Source organism: Beta vulgaris, chromosome 4, assembly GCF_026745355.1.
Source record: "Beta vulgaris subsp. vulgaris cultivar EL10 chromosome 4, EL10.2, whole genome shotgun sequence".
NCBI lineage: Eukaryota > Viridiplantae > Streptophyta > Magnoliopsida > Caryophyllales > Amaranthaceae > Beta > Beta vulgaris.
In genome coordinates this window covers 4137449-4146085 of record NC_079205.1, presented here as the reverse complement: position 1 = coordinate 4146085, position 8637 = coordinate 4137449, and positions in this window count along the sequence as shown.

The following is an 8637-nucleotide window of genomic DNA, read 5'->3' as shown; positions in this document are numbered from 1 at the left end:
TGGAAGATTGTCAAGGGAGCAATGATCATAGCTCGTGGGGCAAGGAGTGGAACACTTTACACCATGGGGGGCACAATAAAGGGATCCGGGATTGGGATGAGAACTTCATGTAAGGTATCGTTTGGTCTGAAAACTATCGATAGTGGGCTAAGGGATGAGAACCGTGGTGAAGCGGTATCCCGGTGGCAAATTGACCGGTAAGCGAACAAGGTGAAGACGGCACACAAGCATGATGTGCCGGAAATCCTAAGTGGAACAAAGGGTGTATTGTTCGAGTGGGAGCAATGTGAGTTTGTTTTCAGAACAATGAGAAGCTTCTTTGGCTTAGGTGCTAATTGGTTTTATTGAAGTTTGATGAGACTTCAATGTGCTTCTTTGGTTGGAGAGGAAGTGATTGTCTTCTTTAGTTGTTGAGGAAGGGATCTTCATTTGGTTGTGCTTGTCTCTAAGGTGATCCGACCTCCGGGGTAGGAGGGTGTGTAGGTTCATGGAGTGATGGTGCAATGATTTGGAGGTTAGTGATTAAGAATCAAAATCGGTGTAGACTTTGATGTCTTTTGAATTGGAGTTGGTGCAAACTTCAATGTTAGTTTCCTTGGTGTAGAGGAGATGTTGTCATGGGATGCTTGATGTATGTCATGGTTTGGACACGACTCGAGATTGCTTTTGCAGTGGGGGTTGTGTGTAGGAAGATGAATGAGAGGATGATGAAGGTATGAAGTTTTCTTCACTTACACCTATCTCCAAGTGGGAGATTGTTGGGCATATGGTAGTATATGAAGCTCATGGAGGTGTATGGGTGTGGAGATGAGGTTGCGTATAAGAAAAACGTCATTTGGGACATAAGGCCAACTTTGAATGGACATATCTTTCAATCTATAAATTATTTTGAGGTGATTCAAAGTGGAGGTGATAGCTTGTTCCGAGAGCTTTCCAATGATAGGTCATACGTCCAATTCCGGTGAGAAACGAGAAAGTTATGACGGTTTTACGAAGAACTGACAAAACTGACGGGGTTCTGTCCGGCCGCGGGTTGTCGAGCGCGGCCGCGGGGTATCGAACCGAAAAGCCTAGTTTTTTCCGGTTTTTGGTATTAATGAGGGTATAAATATAAACCCTAATTATGTTTATTCATAATTATTCATCTTTAAACACATATTAGAGAGAGAAAAAGCTATAGAGAGAGTTCTTGAGCGCTTTTTTGTAATCTTTCTTGAATATTCATCGATTCCTAGTGCAGATTCGTGGTTTTTCTCCCAGTTCTTGGGTTTCCACGTAAAATTTCTGGTGTGTTCTTTCCTGCTTTATTATTTGATATTCTATTATTGTTTGATATTATTTCTAGATTGATAGTCAATAGAACTTACAACCGCCTATTGAGACAACATTGCATTCATATTATTTAGTTGAGTGTAATGGAGAACTAGTGGGTGTATTTATTGGTTATATGGGAATATGGGTTGAAGTGTTCAAGTTCAATTTTTCTAAAGAAAAATGGATCAAAGTGAAAAGTCTTGATAACTACACCTTGTTCCTTAACCAGTCGTCATCATGTTTTTCAACAGAGACTATGGAGGTTGAGATGAGAAATAAGATTTATCTCTCAATACTGAAAGAAAATGCTACAGTTTTCTATTCACTCGACACCAAAAAGTTTCATAGAACTGGAAGTGAAGATGGCTTTGAAAACTTGTATAATATGACAGAGCCATTACATTGTTTTTGGCTTTAGATTAAAAACAATGGATCTTTTTACCTAAGTTGTTAATCATATTTGATGTCACTTAACTAAATATGTTGGAAGGATCATATAATAGTGATGATAGAGAATGTGTGGGTTTAGTTTTGGATGAATATAATGATGAATTTTCCGGTGTTTTCGGTGTCCAAGCTTGCATTGGTTGACTTCATATTAAAAAAAAATTCTCTTTTATACAAGCATCTCTGATTCCATTTTTGAAACATGTTAAATTGCTAATGTTGGCTTTACTGTCAGAGATACTTCCTCAAACAAAGAAATATTAGATTGGTTTATGAGTTCTTTTTAAATATGAAATAGTTTCGGGTAGGATAATATTAGATTGTTTCAGATGGGCTTTCAACCCAATAGATGATTTTTATCATTTTGAGGTCGAAAATCTTGTTTATGAGTTCTTTTTAAATATGGATTCAGGTCAAATTTTCACTTTATATAAATTTTTAGAATCTATGAAAAATCAAATAATTTAGTTGTATCATTGCACATATCCGAAATTAGAAATTGTTTGATCACTGATGATCAGAGACAAGTGGACTACCAAGAAATTTTTTGATTTAGGGGGGATTTTGGTAGCTTAATCGGCTAGTTTTGGTACTTTAATTTAGAGGTGATTATGGGCCGGGCCGCGGGCAAAAAAAATTGCCCATTAAACAGGCCGGGCCTAAATTCGGGCCGATTTTTGTACTCAAACCCCTCTATTTTGGGTCAAAATTAGCGGGCTTTTTGAGTCAAAAACGGGCCGGGCCAAAAGTTGCTCCGGCGTCTGTTCGATCCACGTTTGAAAGCGTAATTCCAGTTTGACTTGATGAGAGGCTGCTGAGGACTAGGGGAGGGTCAGTTTGTAGTGGCTTTGTGATGGACTTGGCTTGGTTAGTTGCTTTGAAAGCGTATCCCTGATTTTCTTGTCCAGGGAACTTTGATTTCTTAATCAACGATTGATATTTAACGAATTCTACCTTGTAGAGTTATTTTGAAACTCTAGAGGATCTCAACACGTGGGAGACTAGGGTTGCTTTGAGGTGGATTATTGAGGATGTTAGGGTTCTTTTCTTTCAAGATTTTACGCGTATAAGATTGATTAGGAATTTTATCTTTAGTAGAATTGCTTTTGGAAGGTATTCCTTTTCCAGTTTGATTTGGTGTAAATTGCCAATGATAAAATCAATCTTACTAGCTAGTCCCTAATTCAACTTGGTTTTCTTTCCTATTTCCTATTTACTAGTTCAATATAGTCGAGCAAGGAAAGAAATTTCTCTTCAAAAAAAAAAAATAAGGAAAGAAAATTTACTTATTTTAACTGATTGTAATTTAAAATATCATCATTAGATTCTCTTTTGAATAGAATTATAATCGCTGAATCAGAAAATAATTTTATACATTACATATCACCAGAAGGGAAAAAAGTTTAAAAGTTGCACCTCCAAAAACAAAAATATCTCTTAATTTTTACATGAATGCGTACATCTCGAATTGTAATAATTTTAGGCTTTAGCATTATATTTGATTTTATATGAGACTAATCCTTATTTAACAAAAAAAAAAAAAAAAAAAATCATACTTTCATAAACAGAGTAATAATTTATTGATTTTATCATTGAGAACTAGAATATGTTAACGGTTGATTTTTGTTTGTGACTTTTGGACTATTAGTTGTAGGCTTGTAAGTTGTAGCAATCAATTGTAACTTTCCTAAGCGATTTTCAACCCTAATCTTGGTTGGCAGTACTAATTTGGTAAATAACACTCTTATGACCTCAAATTTATTAGGGGATCCTTTGGGATTCAAATCTCATATATATCCTACAAATTATTGTGTATCACTCTCATTTATTATTTGTAAGGTCCATTCTATTCAACTTTTTTTGATGGTTTGAACTTATATTATCTTATTCGAACTTGTTAAATTTAAGGATGTTTGTCTAATTGTCTTATTAGATTTATTCATTTTTATTTGAACTTATATCATCTTAATTAAACTTATTTTTAAAAAAAATAAATTAAAATAATTTGAACATAACAAATCTTTCATTAGTTGAAATTTTGATTAAGTGGCTATATGCCTGGTTATTTTGTTGCCACAATAATTGTTCTGGGCTTCTCGACCTTTTGGGTGCTATTGAAAAAATAACCAATAAATAATAAATTAACTGCTAAATAATAAACTAACCAATGATAATCCAAAATAAATAAGATAAATTATTATTTAAGTGACAATAATAAATAATACATCTTTCATTTTTTATTACTTGCAACTTGTCTTATTTTTGGCAATTCTCCATTTATTGCAAAAATCTACTTTGGCAATATATTCTCTCTTTATTTCCATGTACATTGGGTTCTTCTTTATCTATATGCTTACCTTGATCCTTATGCAAAGAAAAACGGTTCGGAGAATGGCGGCGAACTGGTCGCCGGAAATGGCTGAGGCAGCGGCAGCACGTTTTGGGGTAGAGGTGGCTCGGCGGTTGGGCTATGATAGCGTGGTTCTGGAGTGCGATGCGGTGAATGTTGTTAGGGTGATCCGTGAACAACAGACTGGAGCTGCACCTATCTTTCTGTTGTTTGATGATATTAAGGAGTGTTGTGCTTCTTTTATTGCTTTTGAGTGTGTTCATGTGAAGAGAGCCGGAAACACTGTGGCACATTCCGTAGCTAGATGGGATGTGCTGTAGATACTGAGTTTGTTTGTACGAATTTGTTCCCACAAAGTCTTCAAACTTTGGTGGAGTTGGATTTAATATAATCTATGGCTCTTTTCCTTTCAAAAAAAAAAGTAATAATATAATAGTAATAATATACTTTATAAAAGATAAGATCTTGTAAATCAGATCAGATCAGATCAGATCAGAAAAAATAAGTTCAGATCATATCATAAAAAATAAGTTCAAATCAGATCAGATAAGTTCAGATCAAAAAATTTAAGGTGAACTAAACACAGCCATAGTTGAGCAAGGAAAGAAAAACAATTTACGGTTTTTTCACCAAATGCCCCTGACAAAAAAATTTATTCACCAGATACCCCAGCTTTTTTCAAAATTCACCAAATACCCTTAACTTTTAAAAAAATTCACCAGATGCCTCAAAAGTTGACGGACGTTAGTCTCCGTTAGTGTTTATTTACAGTTTTGCCCTAAGTCAACCTAATTAACCCTAACTAATCCTAACCCTAACTAACCCTAACCCTCTCTCTCCCTTTGCCCACCAAACCCCAGCCCAACCACCCACCCAACCCGACACCACCAGCCCCGGCAGCCCCCCTCCTCCTTCCCTCGCGCCTCCCCTCCCCCTTCTTCCCTCGCTAAACAGTAAACAACAAACTCAACAATGGCTACAATCTATTTTTTGCTCTTCAAGTTATCGTTTTGAGATGAGGGAATATACATTGAGACAATTGAATAATATACATTCAGCAAAAAAGAGACAAGTCTAGAAGAGTTCAGAAAAAAAAAAAGGAAAATTTCATAATAGTTTAGAAAAAATAAGAAAAGTTCATAACTAAGAAAAATTATGAAAAAATAATATAAGATTAGATAACTAAAAATAAGATAAAGAGAAAAGATCCTTAATGTTAGAAAATTTTGGCCATAAAAACTTTCACTTTTTAAAAGCAGATATAGGATATAAAAAAAGTAAAATTTATTCTTTTTTAAACTTGTGCTTCACACATTTTAAAGCTAACTATTAACAATCGGTGTAAACTAAAATATATATATAGATAAGACGTGAATTATAAGACATGAATTTTAGAGTACTTTTTAATTCAAATAGACTTTGTAAACTAAAACACTAATTAAAACAATAGATGAATTATAAACTACTCTATAATTCAACTTGACTTTGTAAATTAACTGATAATATCTCAAATATAAGTAAACTCCTTATGTAAGCAAAATACTAAAATAAATATGTAATTTTAAGATAGCAAGGTAATTGAATTTGATTATCTTTTTAATGGGTAAACAACTAAAAGCAGTAGTTGAATAAAACTAGAGGAAGGGAAAAAATAAAATCAAAGCATTAAAAACTGCAACACTATGGACTCTCAAATACGAGACTTGTCAACATTTGTTATAAATGCTTTCAACCTTTAAAACAACCAATTATGCCAGACTATTTATATGTCAAATGTTGCAAATGTAAAGGTAATAATCTATTTTAGAAAAAAAAAATCATGTGCTACCCCTTGTTACTTAGTGGCTCCGCCACTGCTTACCTCAAGGATTCTACCAACTTCTTCTACTTTTTCACAAGAGTGAGGGGGTTTTTTCCGCCAAGTTATGACTTAATTCACTCTGATATTAGAAGCATTGGATTCTCAACTAACCCGACTTCTCCTAACTCTATGATTGTAGCTTTCGCAGTGACTGTGCATGGAGTCAACATATATTATCAAGCCCGATCATGAGCATGTGCATCATGGGCCTCGGCACAGGGCTTCGGGAAAATGAGAGCCTCCAAATTAAGTTTATATATATTAATTGTTATAGTAAGTATATGTAAAGTTATATTTGTTTGAGTGGTTAAGGAATTAGTTTGCATTGTTGGCATCTTGGATTCTAACTTTAACAATATATCTATACCAATATAAGCAAGGATCAATGCCACGTGTTGCAATCTCTCAGTATGTTTACTTTATATAACCACGCATAAAATAAAAGAATAGAAAATACATCTTATAAAATTTGATCCCATAACCTCAAGCTTATACACTAAGGTATCGTTTAGTTGCACTTGGGAAGTTAACCTTCCCTTGATTTTTCACTTTCCATGAAATTTCACTTCCTAGAAAGTAAGCAAAATTGTTTGGTAAGTGAAGTGGCACTTACTTAGGGGGAACTAGGTAAGCAACTTCCCCCACTGTGTGGGAAGTAGAACTTCCTAGGAAGTTCCACTTCCCATGCTCTAGTTAAACAAACATCTACTTATACTTGCGCACTTCCTAGGAACTTGCAATTCCTAGGCAATTGGATGTCAACCAAACAAGGCCTAAAGCTTTAACCACTATACCAAGTAATATTTGAGGTTATATTTATGAAGTAAAATGTTGATAAATGAAAAATATAATTACCTGGACATGCCTAAAAACTAGTTGTTATTAAATAGTAATTCATGTTCACCGACTAATGCCTCGTTCAATGGTAGTCGTACGGGCTCCGTAATGCTTGGGACGACCTTGTATATTATACGCAATATTGGTATGATAGATGTTGGAACAAGTAGTCTCGTCTATTTTAAGGGCGCGTACGTTTTATGTTCTTGGCACGTGTTTTATGTTCGTCTATTTGGGAGCATTTGAGGTCGTAGCTGGAGAAGGAAGTTGACAAGTTACAGCATGCCATCCATTGACATTTACACAATGTTGCATTCATATTACTTAGTTGAGTGTAGTAGAGAACTTGTGGGTGTATTTATTGGGTATATGGAAATATGGGTTGAAGTGTTCAAGTTTAATTTTTCTAAAGAAAAATGGGTCAAAGTGAAAACCCTTGGTAACTCCAGCTTGTTCTTTAGCCAGCAGTCATCATGTTTTTCGGCAGAGACTACAGAGTTTGAGATGAGAAATAGGATTTATCTCTCAATGCTTAAAGAGAATGCTATATAACTGGAAGTGAAGATGGCTTTGAAGACTTCTATAATATGAATATGACAAAGCCATGACATTGTTTCTTGCTTTAGACTAGAAAATAGAAACTAGGGATGGATGTGCATTGTGTTTAATCAGTCAGTTGACCATACTTAAATCTAAAACTTTTGCAAATTTTTATTACGGAATTTGAGTTTTTATTTGTAAATTTCTTGCAAAATTGTTACATATCTGCTAAAATACAGAAGTCGCAGTATATGTCGACTCCACTTAATGCATACTCCCTCCGTTTTCATAATATCAACTTTTTATATTTTTTATTAATACGGAATTGAAGATATTAAAGGTCAAAATTACGTCTTGAAGACCGTGTAAAAAAGAAACAAGCACTATGGGATGGGACGGAGCGAGTATTTTAGATCTTCTTAACTTATTCTCTTATCGCTGAATAGAATAGTCTCCTTGTCTTTAGGTCTTCTATTTATTTATTTTTGAAAAAATTGATTCTAATAATCCAACATTTGGGCCATTTGCTCAAAATAATCCAACCTTTTGATTATTATTTAATAATCCAACCTTTTATCCCAATCCGCTGATAATGCACCGTGACCTGTTGAAATAGGTTGATGACCAGGAGAATGGGTTAATTGCACACGTGTCTTCCTCTAATTCGTTATGATTTAATTAAATTTTTTTTACTACCCCTCCCTCCCCTTCTCCACCCACTGCCACTAACCCCCCATCCCCACCCCCTTCCCTCCCTCCCCTTCCCAACCCACCGCCACCCCCTCCCTCCCCTTGCCCACCCACTGCCACCAAACCCCATCCTCACCCCCTTCCCTCCCTCCCTCCCTCCCTTGCCCACCCACTGCCACAAACCACGAGCTGTCTGTGGGCTTTACTGTTCAGCCCCACCTCCGAACACTGTGCCGCCCAGTACAACAGTAGCACTATTGCCGCACGACCACCACTACGTCTTCGGCCTTCACTATCCTCATCGCATCAACGCCCCACCAGCCCATCTGCGCTCCCCACCACCCCTCCCATCCTCTGCATTCCAACGTCATCTCATGCCTCTCAACCAACCCCATGTGTCAGCCCCTCCTCTGTCATCTCATCGCGTCTGCAACCACTTGCCGGTGCATATACCAGCCAGCTTCACCGCCATCCCAACCTGCCCAACACAACGCCATCTTCCCTTCTTCTCAACGAGCAGGGGTTGTTCGCAAAGGGGTGGGAGTGGGGCAGGGAGTGGGGGTGGGGCAGGTATCGTGAGCAAGGAGTGGGGGTAGGG